The sequence below is a fragment of the Lissotriton vulgaris genome, chromosome 5 (genome assembly GCF_964263255.1).
Source record: "Lissotriton vulgaris chromosome 5, aLisVul1.2, whole genome shotgun sequence".
Classification (NCBI taxonomy): Eukaryota; Metazoa; Chordata; class Amphibia; order Caudata; family Salamandridae; genus Lissotriton; species Lissotriton vulgaris.
In genome coordinates, this window is record NC_141693.1 from 628,628,774 (window position 1) to 628,652,503 (window position 23,730).

The following is a 23,730-nucleotide window of genomic DNA, read 5'->3' on the forward strand; positions in this document are numbered from 1 at the left end:
TTCACACATTTGTGATTAACTGCAATGACTGCAATAGAGATTGCAGCATAGAACTCCGCCAGATACCGGAATACAGCTTTGGCAGCCCAGTACCGACACCATTGCTAGACAACATTAGACTTTCTACACGCAGACGTCCCTGTGGACAAATGCAGTCCCACAAATATTAAGACAAGGTTCATTTGGATGTGGCCTCAGAGCACGGCTGACGCTCGAACTGTTATAAAAGATTTGTGAGTCTTTATCAGCACATACGCAGTTGGCACGCTACATTCTGACCAGGGTCCTGCTTTTAGCTCTGGATCTTGCACGGAGGCCATGGCCAAATTGTGCGTTACATTGTGGTACTCTAGTCCATTCCACCCTGAGGGGCAAATTCGGTAGTGGAGAGAAAAAAACGGGACATAAAGCAATCCATAACTGCTAGGGTATTAGGCTCGGGTGACGGGTAGGTCAAACATCTAATAAGTGTCCAACGTAGTCTTAACAATCTGCCAAGAAGTTCTCTAGGGGGAATCACTCCATATGAAGTCCTTTTTAGGACCAGAATGTTAGTATCGGACCTTGATAGTCAGACTTCAGTGGTAGACCAAAAACCCTTTGATATCGAAGACCGTTTGGCTGTTACAAAGTAACGTGTTCCTGAAGCCAACCCTCACTGAAGAGAACCTGACCATCCCAGCAAGGCCTGTCTGGATACCTAAGCTTGGGGATCTAGTCAGAGGAAAGATCACGGACAAGAAGGAATTTGGGCCTTCTTACAGACAACCAGTACTTGTCCTAGCAATCCACGGATCCAGAACAGTATTACTGCCGCCCCTTGCTGGTAAAAAGCAGAACAGGTTTGTGTCCATCGACTTTGTCAAACCACATCATGTGGCCGATCATAAACAGTAGGCCAAGTGGACTCCGACTATGTGGCAGACGCTTTAATCTGGCTAATATCCAAGAGGTTCAAACTGAGAGACTCATCATCTTTGAAGAAGCTGCAGGTCAAAAAGTAGGACTATGCAATAAAGCTATTGAACTTGTACCTCTTGAAATTCAAATAACAGTTTGTCAAGAAACACCTGTCTACAATGAAGTAACAAGTGATCAAGTGGTTCCAACGATTTCATCGAATCCTGATGCAATTCCTACAATTGACAGAACTGCCTCTGGCGATTTCATTAACTTTGATACGTTTTCTCAGGATCCAAGCGAACCTGAAACAACCTCAGCAAAAAGAACTTTCAAAGAACAAGCAACAGACCTTTTTCATCACCTGGAAAAGACTGATCTGGTTTCACCATGGATTGAAATTTGTATTGCGTTAGGTGTGCTTTTTCATTTACTTTTGTTGACTTTGGTAATAACTTTGGGAATGCTGATAAATGGAATATATGTTAAAAAGGACACAACAAGTAAGAACATCAACTTACTACTCAAGTCACACAAATCATCTCATCGCGAACAAAGAGACTTGTCATCAGTGAACATCACAGCTATTCCTTTACCAGGGGGTATAGCTTGGGACAGAACTGATTATGACATTTTTGGCCCTGCGGAGCTGTTGAAGATTCCACACCAGTTCAAGATTTCCATGAATGGCTTTGTTTCATATAGTACCTTTTCTGATGATTGGGACTTCGAGACTGTTAATAATATGATGTCAGACTTAGAAATGTCTGCTGTACTTACAAACCATGAATACCTAGTAGGTTCATCAGATTATGAACAAATGTATTGTTATAATCTCTATGGTCATAATTTCTTGCACAAATCTGCAAACCCTAGAATTGTATTAATGTATAATCAATGAGAACATTGTCCTACGCCACCAAAGGGTAGCTCAAAAACATTTTTGGGAAAATTTCCATACCTTTCAGGATTTAATATTTCCAATCCAGAACCATTTTACTTTAAAAATGTTAACAGAACAGGAATGAAAAGTATGTTGACAAATACCAAATAAATGTATTCTGCAGCCTTTTATCCTCAGCTGTCTTCACTAGGTTTCAACTTTTGGAAAGACAACTTTGAGACAAAAACTGTCTGGGGTACAAAAGATTGGCAAGTGTAGGGGATATAAGCTTTATTTAGAGCCTGCATCATCCCAGAGCACATTATGTTTTTCAATGACACTGTCCAACAGACATCTTGTCTTGGGTTAGCCAAGATAAAACACCTAAACAACCCGTCCATACCTACACCTACATCTGAAAACAGTAACACTTCAGAGGGGGAGGTCGACGTACATACTACTATTTTGCTTCACAACAGAACAGATCCAGCTGTCAAGATAGATTACTGAATAAAACACTGGGGTTCACATTTACTAGGCCAGACCCAAGATATGTTCAGAGACAGCATCCAGTAATAGTAACAACATACAGTGTATGGAAATTGTGCCTTGAATGGTTGCATAGACTACACTCAAGGATATAAAACAACACTTATCTTTACTTAAAGATGGAGCTGATCTTAGGGAATTCTTGCTAGGACCAAGAACACCATGTCATAAACATTTTATATACGCCGGTATCTATGCTGCTTATAATCAAGCATGGAAGATTACGCAAGCAGAGACTGCAGAAAGAATACGAGAAATTGATGGTATTAATTTAGAGAAATCTCTCTCTATAGTTGACAATGGGTTAATGACTCAGCCATTCAGGATATATTCTTTGGACAGCGTAATATCCTCTGCCATAGACATCATGGAACAGGACTCGGTCAGGTTGCAACATGGTCAGTCGCAATTACGTTCTATCATGCTTTTAGGCTGTACGTTACAAAACCTTTGTTCAGGCTATGTGCCTTGGCGTTTAATCAATACTACGTCACTGTTTTCAGAATTCAATCTCACTGATAAACAGATCAAACTGGCACAGAGGAGAGCAGACTATACGGTTCTAGCATTGAAAAACTGGAAATATTCCCATTTACGGTAGCTGTAAAGCCAGCAACTGAATGGATTATACATGGAACAATCACTCTGCCTGGTACAATTTTCCATTTTCAGTATTGCCTAAACATATACCAGCAGGCACATATGAAAGGTTGGGTAAAGAATACATCATGACATCCTGGGAATTACCGTACACACAGAGATGTTGGAGTGGGGGAAGAGAAGTGTTTCTTAATGGTAAAAATTGTGAAAACGCACTAAGCGGTTCTCTCCTTTGTCAGGATATTAATTTACACTGGGCCTTCGACGGCTCCTCTACCAACTTATCTTGCCACCTGCAAGGTTCACCAGCTGCTGTGATTGATCCAATTTTTAGACAACTTTCCAATGGAAGTTACCTCATGTTGAACGATCACAGCTGCTGTGGCATGTTGCCAGGTCTACCCTATCTAGTAACTGTGTCAGTGTCAAAGACTAAAATGAAACTCTTACCACGGCTTGCGCAGGAGCAGGTAGTTGCTTGTTTCCCGACTCCGTCTTAAGGATACTCAGAGTCAGTTATAGAGTACCTGACCCTCAAGGACCCTATGGGCGGAAGGGGGAAATTGGAAAAAATAATAATCAAGAAGAGACTGCTCTGGAACTATTCTCTCTGCTTCTCTTGTCTTTTCTGTTGAATGACTGAAGCCTTGACGTCCTAATGCACCAAGAGAAATGAATTGGTGAAACCTTCCTTTTCCTAATCTCTTACCTACTTTTAGTTGTGCTGTCTATTCTTACCTAAATTCCAGAGACTAGTGCTACTCTTCGTTTTATATATTGTTTTCTTTAGGGACCTTGCTTCCAGAGATTATTACCTGTAAATACATATATGTTAGGCACTAGAGCACTAGACTGGGTAAGTATTATCTATTGATTCACAACACATGTCTCTGTATTATTCCTTATTTGTTAATAAACAATGTCTCTTTTACACATCTCTAGTAACATGCACATGTCTTCTCAATTGCGCAGGTTTCACTTATCTGTTTTCTTTTCTTTTTTCCTTTCTTTCCGACTCTGTAGATGCCACACAAATTATGTCTAGAAGACTCTCCGAATTCATGAGGTACACCGACAATCTGAATGCTCCTTTCTTTAATGTTGCAACACAAACACTGGACTGAGAAATTTGGCAAGGGAGGAAGAAAAGGGAAGGAGGGAAATGGTCCAACTCTTATTTCGGACACGAGGGGCAACGCGACGCAGTGGGGTGAGGGAAAATACGGGGCAAGGTCAGGAGCGCAAATCAGTCACAACCGTCTCTCCTTTTACTTCAGGTGAAATGCGCATTCGGTTTACAGCGTGCGCTTCACCTGAGGACTGACAGGTGTAGAAAAGTAAATCAACTAGACCGCTGACTCGTCTCGTGAGTCGGCAGCCATCTTGAGATTCTATTGATGAGTCAGGAATCTCCAACAGTGGCTTCGTGCTGAATATTTATTTTTGACCCGGCAGATCTTGGTCCTCAGGGCACATGCGGCATGAGTGTGTCCAGTAGCAATTTTGGGAGGCCTGACAGTTCCCCCCAACAAAGGAGGTCCTTTCACATTTGGCTTTGTTGGGAACCTTTTATGAAAAGATTTAACCAACCGAGGAGCATGCACGTCTGAAGCCACCTCCAATGATTGTTCCTCCAGACCATAGCCCTTCCAGTTCACCAAGTAATACAGCTTCCCATTCATTAATTTTGAGTCTAAAATTTCCTTTACTTCAAATTCTACTCCAGACTCTAATTGGATGGGTTTTGGTGGTGAATTTTTTCGCAACTCTGGTGAGGTCTTTTTTAATAAAGAAAAGTGAAAAACTGGGTGGATTTCCATTTTGACAGACAATTTCAGACGATAGGTTACTTGATTTATCTGTTTTTCAATTGGATAAGGACCTATGTATCTTGGTAGGAACTACATATTTCCTTTCAATCTTAAATTTTTTGTACTTAACCATACATCCTTTCCTTCTGTTAAACTGGGACCTTCTCTTCTCTTTTTATCTGCCAGTTCTAAGTTCTGAGAAGCGTCTTGCTGGATCTTTTTCAAATGAGTAACTAAGTCTTGGACTGCTGGAACAGATACATCTGTGTGTTTTACAGTAGAATTTGGGTGTCTGCCATAATTCAGATAACATGGAGAGTAACCTGTTGAGACATTCCTAGCATTATTGTGTGCGAATTCTGGGGCGCACAAATAATCTGACCAATCTCCACCCTGCTTCAATAGAAATAACATTAAATACTGCTCTAATTCCTGATTGACTCTCCTAGTCTGTCCGTCAGTTTCTGGGTGGTAACTGGTGGAATATCTAGCCTCTATTCCCAACACACTCAAAAAGGCCTTCCAAAAGAGGGACAGAAACTGGGAACCCTGATCTGAGATTATGACCTTGGGAATTCCATGTACCTTGACTATATGAGTACTGACATGATTTGCTAACTGTTTACAAGTTGGTACCCCTTTTAAGGCCAAAAAGTGTGCCATTTTAGTGAATGCATCTACCACCACCCATATTGTATCATAGCCTAGCCTGGAAGGTAAATCAACAATCAAATCCATAGTGATTGTGTGCCACTGACCAGGAGGGGTGGGAATAGGTTGCAACAGTCCTTTTGGGGCCTGCCGTTCTGATTTTCCCTGAGTGCAGATTTTGCACGATTTCACATAGTTTTCTATATCTGTGGTCATGCACGGCCACCAGTAGTGTCTTTTCACTAATTCCTTGGTCTTAGCCTCTCCTTTATGACCAGCCAACAGGTTATCATGACACTCAAATAGCACCTGGTTTGCAATTCTTTGGTTGGAATATACAATGCTCCTTTGTAGTAAGGTAATTGAAGCTTAATTTCTCTGCCTTCTTCTTCTTTTACCCATTTTTGCATGTCTTCCAGACTCATGACTTGAGTAATTTGTTCACCAAAGGTAATAGGTGTAGTAGAACAGTCTATCCCTGAATTGGGTATAATGTTTTGATTTTCTTCTAAAGACTTTTGAACATCAGTTCCAATTCTGGATAAGGCACCTGCCTTTCCATTTTGTGTACCCGGTCTGTACGTGATCATGAAATCATATTCAGCAAAATACAAGGACCAACGAAGTTGCCTTGGCGGTAAGGTCTTAGCAGATTTTAGGAATTTTAAATTTCGATAATCGGTGAAGACCATTACTTGGTGTCTAGCCCCCATAAGATAGTGGCGCCACTCCTTGAAAGCGTCTTTAATAGCCAGCAATTCTTTATCAGTAATCATGCAATTCTGTTCACTAGGCGTTAACCTTCGTGACCTGTAAGCTACTGGGCGTAGTTGACCAGTTTCCTTGTGTCTTTGAGACAGCACACCACCTATTGCCTGGTCGGAGGCATCCGTCTCCACGTAGAATGGCACCGATGGATCAGCGTGCAAAAGTACCGGAGCTGAAGTAAAACTTTCTTTCAACAACTTAAAGGCTTGTTCAGCTTCTTTTGTCCATTCAAACCGAGCACCTTTTCTTAACAACTTGGTGAGAGACAGAATCTGCTTGGAGAATTCCTCAATGAACCTCCTGTAAAAATTTGCAAAACCAATAAAGCTTTACACCTCTTTTACACTGGTGGGGGATTTCCACTCTACAACTGCCTGGATTTTACTTTCATCCATATTCACTCCGGTTGGAGAAAGGATAAATCTCAGAAATTCCACCTTGGAAACGTTAAAAGCACATTTTTCCAGTTTGACAAATAGTTGATTCTCTCTAAGTTTTTGCAAGACTTCCCTCACTTGTTCTTGGTGTTTGTGTGTATTATCGGACTAAATAAAGATATCATCGACGTAAACAGTTGCACACTGATCAATATATTCCCTCAGATTGTCATTAATAAAATGCTGAAAAGCAGCTGGGGCATTACACAGACCATAGGGCATGACCTGGTATTCGAATAATCCGAATCTCATCCGGAAAGCACTTTTCCCTTCGTCGCCCTCTTTCATTCTGATCAGATGGTAAACTCCCCTCAAGTCTAACTTGGTGTATATTTTTGCGCTTTTGACTTGGTCCAATAAAACAGAAATGAGAGGGAGCGGGTAACTATTTTTTTTTTTTGTAATCTTGTTTATAGCACGATAATCTATACAAGTTCTCAGACCATCCTCTTTCTTTGGCACGAAAAACAGAGGTGAAGACACCAGGAATTTGGAAGGCCGGATGAAACCGTTTGCCAAATACTTATCCAAGTATTCCTTCAGGTGTTGATGTTCTTTTTCTGTGAACACATAGACTCGACTGCAGGGTAGGTTGGCACCGGGCTCCAGTTCTATTGTACAGTCATAGTCTCGGTGAGGAGGTAGTTGTTCGGCCTCTTTTTCATTGAAAATGTCCTCGAATTCTTGATATTCCTGAGGTATTTCCTGTGAATTGATGACACACACCAACCCCCCCATCATACACAACGAATGAGCTGGATTATTCTCATGGTTCTTTTCTTTTATTCCCACACAATTCTCCCTGCAGTAATTGAATTCATTGCAAGTGTTCTGTGCTCCAATCGTATGTGGGGTTGTGTTCAGTCAACCATGGTAGCCCTAAGATGATCTGAAATTGGGCTGCGTCTATCAAATTAAATTGGATGACTTCTTCATATCCGTCATTGGATATCATCTGCAAAGGTTCGATATGGCTCACAATAGGTCCAGACGAAAGATTTGTGCCGTCCACTGCTCTCACCAGTTCGCTTTTATTTTTTGTGATGGCTCTTAATCCAACCTTTGCTGTGAATTTAAGATCACAAAAGTTTCCAGTAGCCCCAGAATCCACCATTACAGACACATCCATTAGGGTTACTTCTCGAAACTTAATCACCATAGACAGAACTAAATGAGGTGAGGAGGACTGAAGCATATTTGCCAGCTGGTGTTCCTTTGGAGTTGATTCTTGATTAGCATCCACCGGTCCAACTCCTCCTACAGGTGGTGCTGCGAGTTTTCCTTCGGCTTGAACGAAGTCTTTGGTTTCTTTGGACAACTTCTCACAAAATGGCCATTCGAACCGCAATACATACATAGATTTCCAGCCCTTCTCTTTTCTTTCTCTTCTTTAGTCAGTGGACCTTTAATGGTTCCTATTTGCATCAGCTCAGAGCTTGATTGTCCCTCCACTGTTCGGTTATAGTCAGATCGGGCACTATCAAACCTAGGCACTGTAGGCTTGAAATCTTTTATTTTCTCACCTTTCCTCTCTCCTTGACGGAAATCTATTTCTAGCACTAAATCTACTAGTTCAGATATCTCTGTTGGTCGGTTGGGTATCTGGGCCAGCACATCCTTTAGTTCGTCTCGTAATCCACGATAAAAGACTGCTGCTCGTTTACTTTCTAGCCAATTAGTCTCTACCACCAACTTATTAAATTGAGCTAAATAGGCGACTAAGTCCTGGTTGCCTTGTCGTATTTCTAGTAATTCGTTGTCCACTGCTTGTGATATTCTTCTCCTGTCAAATATTCGAAGGAATTCTTTCTTAAACTCATCATAGTTCTGCAGGATTGGATCGTCTCTGGAGACTAAGGGCATTGACCACGATGCTGCGTCACCACTTAAAAATGACAGGGCAAATGCCACACTAGACTGCGCATCAGGGAAGATAGAAGGGCGACACATAAAGTGAAGGTAACATTGTGTGAGGAATATATGAGCCTTTTGGGGATCATATATAATCACAAGAAAATGGACACTTGTAACTACGTTACAGAATAGATTTACTGGATCACCCTCATAAACGCTATGTTTACTACGCGGTTTATATTGTTTTTCCGCCCCACATATGCGTTATGGCATTATCATTGGGTGTTCCAAGTTCGAGCTGTATGCCAGCCTCAAACATGAGGCAATCTCTGGTGTAGAGTAGTAGTGTCCAGAGATATATATTCACCCCTGAAAGGGGAAGGTTGTGTGCACATAAAACAAACTTTCACCCGGTGTAAACTTTAATTGCCAAAGGTGAATGGTTGTGATTAAAAAGCAAGGGGTATAATGAAAGATCGTGTTACTGGATTTCTTTATATCAGTTTAAACAAGGTCAACATGTTTCTGCCCCATATTGCCCAGCCGGGTCTAAGGGGCATTCGTCAGGACAACCACACAATGATTAGAAATATTTCACACAATTTGTGCGGTATATGGTGGTCTTATTGTTACCACTCTGTTTCTAAGTAGGTCTAATACGTCTGTAATAAAAGAAACAAAAAAATGCATGGGGGTACAGATATAGCACTTATCAATAACTCTCTATTTGAGGTATACAGTGGTAAAAATGCATAGTTATTGCATAAGATAAGGATTCGTGAAAACTGCCCTTATGAAGACAATCATGTTTAGCTAGGACGGAGGTAACATTTTAGGTGACTCAATACATTGTTAGTTAATACTTATCAAATGAGGAGGTGGGGTTTATCTTCTATCCTCATACTCTGGTTTTATTCTTAATCACAGTAATTAAATGGTTAAATCTTATGGCTTCCTCGCTCGTAAAACATATTGATGACTCCCGATTTTGGGCTTAATTATATATGCTGTTAAGGTTCAGGAATTCAAAAGGTGAGTATAATTACCTTAAACGGATAATTACCACGTTTCAACAGGAGCACAGGACTCTCTGGTCCTTATCTGAAACGAAGGAATACACAAAACGGGTTTTTACTTTACCGTACTTTTCCCAAAACGCCTCATTCCAACGTTGGTAACCGATAATCTCACCCGCACTCGGAAATTCTCTGCGTCTGGTGCTGGCTCTGCCCCTGGACACAGAGAACAGTTTCCGGCTTTCTTTTATTTTGCTCGTGTTGTGCTGTTTGGAGATAGAAAGGGGACTGTGCTGTTTTGGGGATCCCCACTAAATCACTTGAGAGGGGCCAAAGGAATAACTGGAGATAGGGAATGAATAACTTGTGTTGTTAATCTATTTGAACTTTCAACAGAAGCTCCTAAATGTTCTCTTCCCGCGCTAAATGGTTGTCCCACTCTTTGAGCCAGCTGTGCTGTTTCTTTCCTGTATTTTACCACTTTCTGTTTAAGGTTTTGATTTTCCTCTCAAACTGCTATCAGTTCTTTTTGTATGGCCTCTAAAACTGTACCCAAGGTTTGTAGGTTACTACCCTCCACCATCCTGCTCGGGTGCTGTTAATATACGCGGGCACTTCACTCTGTTAAAGACTAGAAGTGAACTCTTACCACGGCTTGCACAGGAGCAGGTAGTTGCTTGTTTCCTGACTCCGCCTTAAAAATACCCAGAGTCAGTTATAGATAACTTGACCCTCAAGGACCCTCAGGGGGAAGGGGGACATTGGATAAATTAATAATAATCAAGAAGAGACTGCTCTGGAGCTATTATTTCTGCTTCTCTTGTCTTTTCTGTTGAATGACTGAAGCCTTGAAGTCCTAATGCACCAAGAGAAATTAATTGGTTAAAACGTTCCTTTTCCTAATCTCCTACCTACTTTTAGTTGTGCTCTTTATTCTTACCTAAATTCCAGAGACTAGTGCAACTCTTTGTTTTATATATTGTTTTCATTAGGGACCTTGCTTCCAGAGATTAATACCTGAAACTGGTCACTCCTATCAAAGAATTCCTCTTGAAAAATCTTCTAGCTTTAAATTGTGTTTTACTAGTTGCACTCTTATTAGCTCTAACTTCTTCTTTTGTCTTTCAGGTTTTCTCCTCTTCAACTGGTGTTCAGTGAGCACTAGACTGGATAAGTATTATCTATTAATTCACAAACTTGTCTTGGTATTATTCCTTATTCGTTAATGAAAAATGTCTCTTTTACACATGTCTAGAAACATGCACACGTCTTCTCAATTACGCAGGTTTCACTTATCTGTTCTCTTTTCTTTTATCCTTTCTCTCCCTCTCTGTAGATTCCACATGAATTACATCTAGAAGACTCCCCGAATTCGTTAGGTATGCCGAAACTCTGAATGCTCCTTTCTTAAATGTTGTAACACGAACTCTGGACTGAGAAATTTAGCAAGGGAGGAAGAAAAGGGAGGGAGGGAAAAGGTCCGACTCTTATTTCGGGCACGAGGGGCAACGCGACACAGTGGGTCGAGGGAAAATACGGGGCAAGGTCAGAAGCGCAAATCAGTCACAACCATCTCTCCTTTTACTTCAGGTGAAGTGCGCTTTTGGTTTACAGCACACGCTTCACCTGAGGACTGACAGCTGTAGAAAAGTAAATCAACTAGACCGCTGACTCGTCTCGCGAGTCGGTGGCCATCTTGAGATTCCGTTGATGAGTCAGGAATCTTCAACAGTGGCTTCGTCCTGAATATTTATTTTTGGCCCGGCAGATCTTGGTCCTCAGGGCACACGGGGCATGAGTGTGACCAGTAGCAATGTTGAGAGGCCTGATAGTCAGCCTGGGTCACTTGCAGTTTGGAAGTACTATTTCCAAAATCCAAGACAGACCGGGAGTTGCCGTTATGACCTTCAATGAACATCTCTTCTATACAAATTGATACATTAAGCTGAATAAAAGTCATTCTTTTACAGAAAACTGTGCCACTGACCTCGCCCAAAGAGACCTAAGATCTGCAAGTCGCAAGGACTTCTGCAGGGATACATGCCCTCTTAACTACAAATTGCCCTATACTTTTCTCGGAAATGTTAAGTCATATCTTAAACATATCTGATAAGAGTGGTATTGTACATGTATTTAAGACAATATTTTCTGGACTGTTAGCACCTTTTGAAGCAGTCCTAGGAATATTTCCAAACTTCGTGCACTTTGTGTTTGGAGGATTGCCTCTCATTTTGGGACTTGCTGCACGGATCCTATTTTTGCTCCTACTGCTGTGATATGGCAAGTCAATCTACAAGTGACACCCAGTTCTCCATGGAGACTACTCTACTGGCGATGAAGTGTCATGAGCGCATCATCCAAATGTTGGGAGTAACTTATTTAAGAGAATTAAATAGCACATGGTTTATGTCATTCAGAACAATTTGGCAAGATTGCATCTTATCTGTTCTAAGCTGCCTGCTATGCGGAGAAGAATGCGTGTTAGACTTATGTCTCACACTCCCATCAGTCATGCCAACAGATGTTCATACTTTGCTTGAACCAGTAACGGCCCATGCACTGTGTTGTCCCCAGCGGCTACCAATTCTGGTGACGGCATTCATTGAGATCTCACAGACACAAAATACTGACGGTGAGGTACGAGAGGAAACAGGCACACAGGTTTCATCCACTTCGAACATTGCTAATGCGACTGATGCTGACGGTGATGCTTCAAATCTATGTGCGGTTAATCTTCTAAACGATGTAATCCAACTCTCACCTACAATAGTAGACAATTTCTTTACAGACTTAGAAGATTAGGGGCCCGATGTAGGTAAAAGTCATTTACCGAATTCAAAATACCGATTTTTACCGAATCGGTATTCTGAAATCGGAAAATGAGATGTAGAGAAAAAAAATTGGTAAAATACCGATTCGGAAACAATCGGTATCGTGTTTCGATACTTACCGAATCGGTATTCACCGAATCGGTAGATACCGAATCGGTAAATACCGAATCGGTAAATACCGAATCGGTAATGGCAATACAACCCTATGGGCCAAAAGGCCCATAGGAATGCATTGTAAATACCGAATCGGTATTTACCGATTCGGCGAATACCGATTCGATTCGGGAGCTACATCAAAAGGTAAGAAGCATGTGCAGCATGACACACCCTACCAGACACCTCCCCTTAAGCCTCAATGTACAGCCAAACCCCAGTCCAGTACTGCTAGCAACATACATGAGCAATGCATCATGGGAAATGTAGTCTGCTAATGTAGGAACAAATGTCAGATCACATTAAACTGCAATGCACTTAAAAAAAGATTCAGAGTAATGAAAATGACATGTGCAATGCTTTCATTGTAGTGACTGTAAGACATTTGCACTCAGTTCACAAATGCTTCTTTATACCTAGGGGCGCCATCAGGCAGTGGAGCAGCAGCTCCACAAGCGACAGCTCCAGCAACAGCGGACAGTGCGGTGGGAGGGCCAAGCAGCATGGTTCCTTCGCAGGAGGAGGAGGAGGACAGCAGTGCCATGGCCAATGAGGATGACCCAGGACATGCCCTCTCATTTCACCACTCCCCCCAACTGTCACAATCTCCCCCATTGCAGTTCTCACCAGAGAACTCACCCACACGGTCCCAGCCAGCACCTGCCACATCTCCTGCCAGGAGAATTATTGTGGCCCCATTGACCATCATGGAGGGAGCTGCGGGGCAGGCACCAGCACCCACACCTGCGACACCTGTGACACAGCAGGACACCCAGCAGGGCTGCACCGATCGCCGCCGCCCACGCACTTCCAGCAGTGCTTTACCAGCACGGGAGGGCACCATCTTCCAAGGGCTTGAGGGGAGCATAGTGCGGATCCGGCGGATGCAGGCCAAGTCCATCCTGGCTTGCCAGCGCCAATTGCGGGAACACAACCTGCAGATGGTGGAAATGTCAAAGGGATTAGTTGATTTTGTGGCAAGTAACAGGGAAATTGCAACAGGACTGGGTCACATGACAACTGCCATAACACAGCTGTGTGCCAAGATGGAGGAGCATGAGCACACTAGGCGCAGGGATGCCCGTGTACAAATTCAGGCTATCAACCGGATTGCTGCAGCAACGGCCCTGCTATGCCGCAGAGGGGCAAATATGGAAGACTGCCTCACTCAAAACATTGCGGAGGTGACCCGGGGCATGGCCCGCATCACCACTGCCATGGAGGCCCTCATCATTTCAAACACTGTGGTGAATCCTGCCCTGGACGTGGCCGAGGCTGGGGACAGCAGCAGCCGCAGCAGCCCAGCCAGCGCTGTGTCCGAGCCACGCCGGAGCACCAGGCGCTCCGCTGAGGCAGCTGGCCATGCAGAAGGGGGGGAGCCACATCCCAGTGGTTCAGCAAAGCGCAGCAGGAAATGACACTGCCAGTGTGGATGAGGCAACCCGGCCCATTTCCATTCCCCACCTTTTCTGTCATTATTTCTTTTGTTGCACATCAGTGCTGTAACGTTGTGCCAACATTATAAAAATATTTTTTTCACATCCATAACCTGTCTGTGCATCTGTACTCACTCAGAAATAGTTTTCTGTTATCTCCTCACGTCTGTATCTGCCATCACTTGGTGTAGACACCCCAGCAGGTTGTGTTTGTGGCACAGCAACGTCGTCGTCATGGTCCTCGTAGTCTGACAACTCCACCTCAGTGCCCTTCTTCACCGCAAGGTTGTGCAACATTGCACAGACAGCTATGATCTTGCAGCAGGTGATGGGGGTATACTGCCTTGCACCTCCACTCTTGTACAAGCATCTGAACCTGCTTTTCCAGATGCCAAAGGTCCGTTCTACTACATTCCTTGTGCTTTTGTGGGCCCGGTTATACCTCCTTTGGCTGGGTGTAGAGGGGTTGAGGTAGGGGGTGAATATGAATGAGCGGAGGGCATATGCACTGTTACCTAGAAGGAAAAAGGGGTAACATTACTCACATGCATACATGTACTTCACAGTGCTACATTTTGTTATGGGGGTCTGATGATGTGTCTCACCTAGGAGGTATCCTTCACCAAATTCCCCAGCCGTCAGCCGTGCATAGATGCAGCTGTTTTGGAATATGTAGGAGTCGTGGGTACTCCCTGGGAATTTTGCAACCAGGTCTGTGATGGTGCACTTAGCATTGCAAATCACCTGCACATTGATGGTGTGCGTAGACTTCCTATTGCGGTATGTGTATTCTGTGTCAGCAGGGGGGCAAATCGGAATGTGCAGCCGATGATGTGGGGAAATCGTGCCACCTGGTAAAAGTCTGCTTTGGTTTGTACCAGTTCCGCATGGGTTGCAGGGAAAGAAATGTATTGGTCCATCCTCTGTATCATGGCATCAAGGAATTTGTTGAAAAACCTTGACAGGCTGCTCTGGGTCACCCCTCCTACCGCAGCAACTGCACATTGATAGCTGCCAGACGCAAACAGGTGTAGGCTGCATAGCACCTGCACGTGCGTTGGGATGGCGTGTGCCCTTGGGGTGGGGTGGTCCAACAGTGGTTTTAGGTCCCTGATGAGCTCCAGAAGGGTGTCTGAGTCCAGCCTGTACCTCTGTAGGATCTCTGCCTCTGTGAGCATGAACAGGGTGATTCTCTGTCTGTAGACCTGCTCCTCTCTTTGCCATTCCCTCTCTCCTTCCTGCTGTAGCCGTAGCCGCCTTGCAATGACATAAAATGCCGCCATCCTGCAAGTTGCATTGCATTTTGGGTCTCATTTTATAGGTTGCAGTTGGTTACCACCTGATTCCAATCCATGGTAAATACCGATTTTGAAATACCGATTTATAGGCAAAATCGGTATTTCTGTGCTTCCCTACATCTCTAACAGAGTTTTGGCTTGTCCGAATCGGTAATTTACCGATTCGGTAATTATACCGAATCGGTAGATGGTCCGATTCGGACTATTTACAGATTCGGTAACTCTACCGATTCGGTAACTGGTCCGATTCGGTATATTTGCCGATTCGGTATGTTAGCGATTCGTTCATTTACCGAATCGGTGTATTTCCGAATCGTTTTTTTACCGATTCGGTAAAAAAATACCGATTCAGCCGGATTTCAGGCTCCTACATCCCGCTGGCTGGATACCGCTCGGTAAGGGCCGAAAATCGGTATTTTCGGCCGTTACCGATCGGTATTGGGCCACCTACATCGGGCCCTTGATGTTTTCTCCAAACAATAATACTGACTTTTGATTTGGCACACAGTGTTCTTAGAGACTGAATTCGACCTTCATTTTTTCAAGACAAAGTTCTAACTTTGGAACTCTTTTTTCTATGATTATAAAATTTTTCCAAATTTGTATTTTTTCATTTTTTGGCAAAAAGTAATCTGCTTACATTAGAACTATTGATAGAGAACTAGAATTCTTTGAAAAACTTCCAGAGACAATATTTGACCTTGTCCACATAACAAACAGTTTTATGTATTCTGACATGAAATGGTTTCGGCCCTTTTTCTTCTGTATTGACGAGCAATTTCATAAATCTATTTTCATGATTCACTCAAATTTCATTTTTTCAAATGTCAACTGTATGCTTAGAATGAAACATTGTTTTTAATGCGTACAGCACACATGCTCTTTTCATGTACAACCGGTACCATTGCATTTTTATGTATTTTGGGTGGATTTTAAACACTTGTTGTATAGATAATATTTAGATATGTTTATTCATGTTTAGAACTTAGAATTTAGTAGAAGTCGTACATAAGAAAGTGGAGTGGGTGTTGCATGGCGTTTTAGATTCCGAATGGATTTTCCTGATTCATGCCCTTATATAGGTACAATTCTCGTTGCCCTTATATAGGCATAGAAATCAAGCCCTTATTTAGGTATAGCCCATGCAACCCAAATACAAACATGTCTACTTCCATCCGTTCACCAAACGTCACAACAATTTCTTGGAAAACCAGCTTAAGCCATTAGGGACTTCCCCTTGCTTGAATATTGATTTCTCCAAGAACTCAGTTAGTTTAACAATGCACATCTATTCCTTAAGGGTTCATTCATGACGTTCCTATGCCAGGCTTTACGTCAAACATGGCATTCCTAAACACCTTCAAGGTATAAATATACCTTCACTTGCTATGGCAAATCACGGTGGTTCGGCGCAGTTTGACTACCTACTTGCCCGACGTAGCTCTCTACAGCAAGTACCGAAGGAAGCAGAATCTCCAGCTGACTCACTGATCAGGAAGCTGCCTTCCTCTGCTGAGAAATCCAGCTCCAGTGTTTCTGACTCCCCTTGTGGGGTGTTGGGAAATTGAGTCCCGAGACAGAGATACCAGACCTCCTTCATTCTAAGTCTTGGAGCTGATTAGAACCTAGAGAAACCTTTAAGAGATTCTTGGCAAAAACTAAACCTGTGCTAAAGACCATTCTTACTTCTTCCCTCGTACTAGACCTAGGTTAGGTACATTGGGGTAGGCGTATTTTAGAAGCACCAATTGAGTATTTTAGTATGTGTTATTTATGTATGCATTGTTATATGACTTAGAAACCATACAATGCTATTACAGTATTATTTTATAATACTATTCTAGCTGTACGCATTATACTTTGCATTCTGTCTAACGATTGTAACAGTTCACCTCTCTTGCATGAGAAAGAAGACTGTTCAATAAATCTTCTATTGAAAACGCCCGTCTCACTATTTCGCTGCAACTCTGTGGAAACGAAGCATGCACGATTGACTAGGGGAAATACTTATTTATTGTTTCTACGACTCTGAAGATAGTTATTCCAGTCCTAGGGAAACAAAGTTGTCATGTTTATGCGGTTGTCAGAAACTAATCCCTTCTTGTGAATTCGAGAAAGTTTCTAGTGACCTCTGAGCTATCTAGCACTCACATTTAAGTTTAGTATATTCGATAGAGACCTACTGACCTAAGTCCTATGTCAAATCTGTGGGACATATTATTCCAATGCGCAGAGCTTATTGGGAATATAGGAACTACACTACAGAACGTGGCAGGTTTAGCCAGGACATTTTTAGGCTCCCTTACATTAGAGATTTCCACATAATATGTATTCAGGAAACGTGGGAGCTAGCTAATAACTTCTTCTAAGAAGGTCACAAAACTTTTTTCTGCCCAGCATTAAGGTCAAGTACAGGGAGAGCAAGGAGGGGACTAATTATGTTTATAGACCTAATTATGTATATAGAACTTAGGATTCACGGTAGGTGGAAGACTATGTCATGGGACTCGGATGTCGCAAAAGGACTTACATTCTCAAGCAACACTTACCGATTAGCTTTAATGAACTTTTATAATGTGAAGTCACACTCACAGGAATCAGCTAGCCTTGATGAACTAAGTAGAGAGTGGGAGCAAATACAGAGAGAAGGTCTGTCACAGACTCAACTAATTTCAGCTGGAGACTTTAATTGCCACCTGTGCCCTAACTTGAGGTGGATTCACTGTGACTGGTCGAGCTGTACATTTAGAGAGGGCCCACATATGGAACACACTCAGGAAGGGCGGGATTTGAGTGTCCTCTTAAACATCTATGGTCTAACTCATACATTGGACCTGATTGTCACTGTCCCTGATACAGCTGTGCCCCCGACCTATAAAGGTAGCGGCTGCTCATCGTTTATTGATTTTATATTTGTATCTCACACATTGAGGAGGTTTATAACCTTTTTTAAAATTAACCACAGTATATTTAGTGATCATAACCCGGTGACCATGTCACTTGCTGCTATCTAGACCCAGAAGTACAGCGGGCTGAATTAGTCAAGTTATTTACCGCCATTGCACAACTAGTAGTTGGTTTACTAAGAGCGCCGGCATACTCCCCCAGCACGGATGCCCAAGATGGTTTGACGGGCAATGCTCTTGGGCCCTAAGAGCTCTCAAGACGGCTCTCAAACAATCACCGAGAGACAGGGGCCTGGTGGCAGCCTGCCGCAAAATGTTTAAGCAAGCAGTCAGGGAGTGGAAGCGCCAACTGCAACAGAAGGCTTGGGAGGAGTTAACAGAGTCTTCTGGGTTAAATGACTCTACCCTTTTCTGGAGGGTCATTAACAAACCATGTTTTAAAGACTTGAAACACCCAGGGCTAAGCCACAATATTTTACCAGAGCAATGGCAGGCTCACTTCGAGGGACTGTATAATCAGCCCCACAGAGAGGAGGAATTACAGGCACTCATTCCTGATCAGAGTATTGATCCTATTACCTTCACTTTGGATGAGGTGAGATGAGGTATCGAGGGTCTCTCGTGGAACAAGGCGCCCGGAATAGATGGGATTCCGCCAGACCTCCTTCAATGCAACACAGGGGTATGAGCGCCTCTCCTAGTGAGGGTTCTAAATGTGGCAGTAGCAACAGTAATGCCATTATCATGGTCTACTGCCACCATTGTCCTGATATTTAAGAAGGGAGATAGAGACAGCCCACATTGCTATTATCAGATATCCCTTATTGATGTGTCAGCGAAGGTTCAGGGGTGGGTGGTACTAAACAGATTGGCAGATTGGTCAGAGGCCAATCATATAATAACGGATGTACAATATGGGTTCCAACCGGGTAAATCCACAGCAGATCAATGCCTTAATCTTTATCTTGTTACTGCTAAGTACACATTGTATTTAGCTTTAATGGAACTCACTGCGGCTTTCGACCGAGTGAATCGCTGCTGCAAACTCTGGAATCTTATGGGAGAGCTTGGGGTGGACTCGGCAATAATTAACACCCTAATGACCCGACACCCGAACACCACTGCCGTAGGTAGATACACACAGGAGGGGAACACCACAGATCACTTTTACTGCTCTAGTGGGGTAAGATAGGGTTGTATTTTAGCGTTGTTCCTGTTTACATTATATATTAATGGTCTTGATTCTGCCCTGACTGCATTACACACAAACAACCCGAGGATAGGTACAAGATCGATCCCTGTTTTGCTTTATGCAGATGACGAGGGACTCCTTGCACGTACCCCAAAGGGCCTGCGGCATTCATTAGATGGGTTTGTGGCATATTTATGAAAAAAATGGACCTGTCCCTAACTTAACAAAATCCTATATAATGGAAATTGGGAAAAAGTGTGGTAAGCCTAAAACCTACACAGAAGGTACACATATTTTAGGGAAGTACTGGCCGTCTCACACTTAGATATGTTATTAGACGAAAACTGAGTTTTCAACATCTACTAGAGGAGAAGTGCCTTAGTACGACAAGGGCCACTGGAGCAATTGCAAACATTGTGCATAGACTAGATAACTGGTCACTGGGGACGATTTTAAAGTTATATAACTCCTTTTGCAGTTCCATAGTTTTATATGGTAGCGAGGTGTGGGGATTTCAGGTGGTTAACAAATTACAAATTGAAGAAAACAGATATTTTAAGCGCTTGCTGAAAGTCCCTCATAGCACCCATGCATACATTGTTCATGAGGAACTAGGGTCCAAGTACATCTCTGATATGGTGGCTGTGAAACCCCTACTGTGTTGGGTGAAGATCTGGTCCAACGATGGGGCAGGTTTTAATAGGCTAGTAATGCAGGTCTGTCTCTCTTTAGATCACACGTTAAAAATTCCATGGTTGCAATATGTAAAGGACACCCTCACCACCTTAGGACAAGCAGATCTGTTCACTAATCCCAATAAGGTGGGATCACAGGAACTTATCAAACACCTGTTTTTTAAATATGTCTCGCACAACGTGAGGAAAGGTAGCTTAAAAAACCCACTGTTAGAAAACACATTTTAGTTAAGTCAACGCAGGATACAGAACCTTATTTACCCCTCATGATCAGTGCACACAATGAATTTTTAATTACACGTTTCAGGTTGAACTTATTTCGCCACCTACTGGCAGTACCCTTTGGCTTTGCGGTACACATAGAACATAGAAGACCCTGTGGCTGCGACAATAGGTCTCCACAGGGAACCTTACATTTTGTCCTCCTCTGCCCGCTCTACTGATACCTGACAAGAGTGTTCCTTAAGGGGCTTTTAAAGAAACTGAGATTCAAGCAAGCAGGTAGGTGCATTATTGTTTTTACAGATGTCATCATATGTTTTTACACTTTTTTGTGTCTCTAACTTTTTAGGATCTGCTATAAAGTTAAGAACCACTAGGGGTGCCTGAAGGCGGCAAGAGTTTTTGCCAATTTTTGCACTGTGTGAGGTTTCCATAAATGTTTGAACTGTGGGATTTTCTCCTCAGGGCCAGACTTAGTTTTTTTAACTTGGTAACTGAGGATTTTATCGCTTACATTCCTTTTTTAATTTGAAGCAAAGGTTGTTGGCTGTATTATGAATAAAAGAGACCAAGGTGGATAACAACATTGTATGGGTTTTATGTTCTTTTATTGTTTCTCCTGGTGGTCCTTATGAATAATGTTTATATTGGATTTAAAAGCAGCTCAAGATGTTTCTTTTATTGTCGTATTTTTATATGCCGAATAAAGATTATTATTATTATTAACTCAGGCGCATTCAAATATCAACAGCACAAGTGAACCTCACAAGGACAAAGTAGGATGATGAATAGGCTACTCCTTTGAAACAAAAATAACTGGTTGAACTCATCTTTATGAATCCAGAAAAGGCTATTTCTTTATTTGAAACATTTACCACTTATCACTAGAGTATTCTCACTCTGGACCGAGTAATGTATTGCCCATACTTAGGTCTAACTTTCCACTACAAAAATCTTTGTTGTAGGACTAAAATTGTTTTTTATACATTATGTATTCTTTATTTAAACGTGTGCAAGCATTATGTCTGCTTATAAATTGGATTACTAGTTGTACATTTATTTCACATATGTATATATTTAATTTGTGCAAATCACTTGGTGGAACCATATTTCCTTTGGCACTATGTGCCAGGGAATATGTAGATGTGTAGGATAAATATGTGATTTTGGGGAAACCAAGTTGGATAGATGTGTCCAAAATTTAAATCTGTTTTACACAAAATATGTCAGTATCTACCATTTGAAGTAGCGTCGACCAGAATTCACCACACTTTTCAGTAATTTTGAGGAAGTCGTAAATGGCTGGCTAGGGTGAACTCATTGAGGGTTGGGGTGTAGGGGGTTGGGAGGTCTTCTGAGGCCACTGGATTCTTTCGGCAGGTGTGAGGCATTCCATTTTCCGTTCAAGTACTAGGTGGGGGTCGAGCCAGAGATGGGCTGCACTTCTTCCAGCAGTCCCTGCTCAGACTCGTACTCAATTTTACTAGGTGTGTGCTGCTCTGTAAAATGAGGCAATGTGTTCCCCCCACACCCCATAATCCTAAGTACAGGAACACTGGAGCAGTTGTGATAACCCCTCTGATACAACGCTCAGCAGGACTAGCAGAGGGGAATAATTGTTGAATAAAGTGTGTGTTGCCATTCATTTTAGTTACAGTACCAGATGCCAACGGGGCTATTACAAAAGGTAATTTTCAATTGTAGCTAAAAAACATGTGTAATTTACTCTTACCCTTTTGAGTAACTTTACTACTTCTGGATGTCCACAAAATCCAAGTGTTAGATTACTTAAAAGTGTGGACTTAATCATCCTCACCCCATGAAAAAAGGGGCATGTAAGATACTGCTGCAAAAAGGAAACACCACACATGGTTAACCACGAATTCTTCGACGTCATTTCATAGAAAATAATGGAGACATGGACTTAAAGATAAATCCCAAAAGAAAATCTTTTAAATGAAATAAAATTGTTTAGATAGTTTAAAAAATATATATAATGTAATGTAATTAATGGAAAAGAATCAATTTTGTCCACACTATGTGTGGGAGGGTATACTCAGACGTGACTCCCTTGCTCATTGCACCATCAGGATTCAAGCAAGCCGGGCCGACGACGGCTGAAATGCCAGAAACCGGTCCCCGGAAGCTTGTTTCCTTCCCAGTATAAGAATTGGCTTGGTAGTTTGGTTTGCCCTGTTCCCATCATGCACTGGGACAGGAACAGACTAATTTGCATGTAGCCAGGTTCTGAGCTGGGATGGTGCAGTGAGCTAAAAAACAGTGATGAATTAAGCCCTGATCTCTTGACTGGGTAAGAGTATTCTGCATCATTCAGAAACTCTGTCCATCACCACCCCCTTTTCCAAAATCGATTAATGGAAAAGAAAACATACTTATAATTTTATTCTAAAGTATCTTAACAATCATCTTTAATTAAATCATAATGTAAACTAACTCTTTCCTAAAACCTAATTAAGTTACTTTTAATTATTCAGTACATTACTTTTGATAATTAATAATGAATAATGCGGGATTTTATTTTTGATTGAATTTCCCAAAAATAGTTTTCAGTAAACTGAATATATTTGAACTGAAGGTTTAATTGAAAATTAAGTTAATTCGAAATAAAAATATAGAAATATCTTACAATAATATTTACATAAAGATATTTTTACAAATGTTGTTCAAGTCTTCCTAAGGCAAAAAGTAGGGAAAAAGTAAAAAAGTTTATTTAACATGAAAAAAGTTAGAAAAAATACTTCATGTTAAATATTATTGTGCATTAATTTCATTTATTTATTTTATATATGAAGCAAAAGAAAACACACTACAGCTCTAATAACTTAATTTTGAAATACGTATTTAAGCAATTTGAATAAAATGTAATTAAGTTGAAATAATTTTGCTAAAGTTCAAATGTAAAAATAAATGCTCACTGAAAGCAAAAAATATATATAAAGATTAATAATTATTTAAATTGATTCATAGAATAATTTTAAGTAATTTAAATATAGTGTATTGCAAATTATTCTTATAATAGTTTCAAAATGAAAGATTTTAAAAATGTTATAATTAAAAAATACATATTTTGTAATTGAATTTTCAAAAAAGAGTTTTCATTAAAATTAATATATTTGAACCAAAGGTTTAATTGAAAATTAAATCAATTCAAAATAAAAATATAAAATATCTTACAATAAAATTCACATAAAGATATTTTTACAAATGTTTTTTAAGTCTCCCTATGGTAGGGCGCTAGAGGGCGCACTGCAGAATGGCCGCATTGCCGTGAGGCTCCTGCAGCCCGGAGCTTTTATCCGATTAATTATCCTTTTTATCGTCATCCACCTCTACCCTGACCCTGGATTCTGGTGTAGTTGGCAGCTGCCGACGTTCGTTCTGACTCCTGTGGCGATCATCGCCTCCTGGCCGGAGATAGAGGCTCCGACAGATTCACCGCTGGGCGCCCTGGAGGACTGAAGCTCCGCGGTCCGGCGCACTGGCTCGCGATAGTCCGCTGCCTCCCGC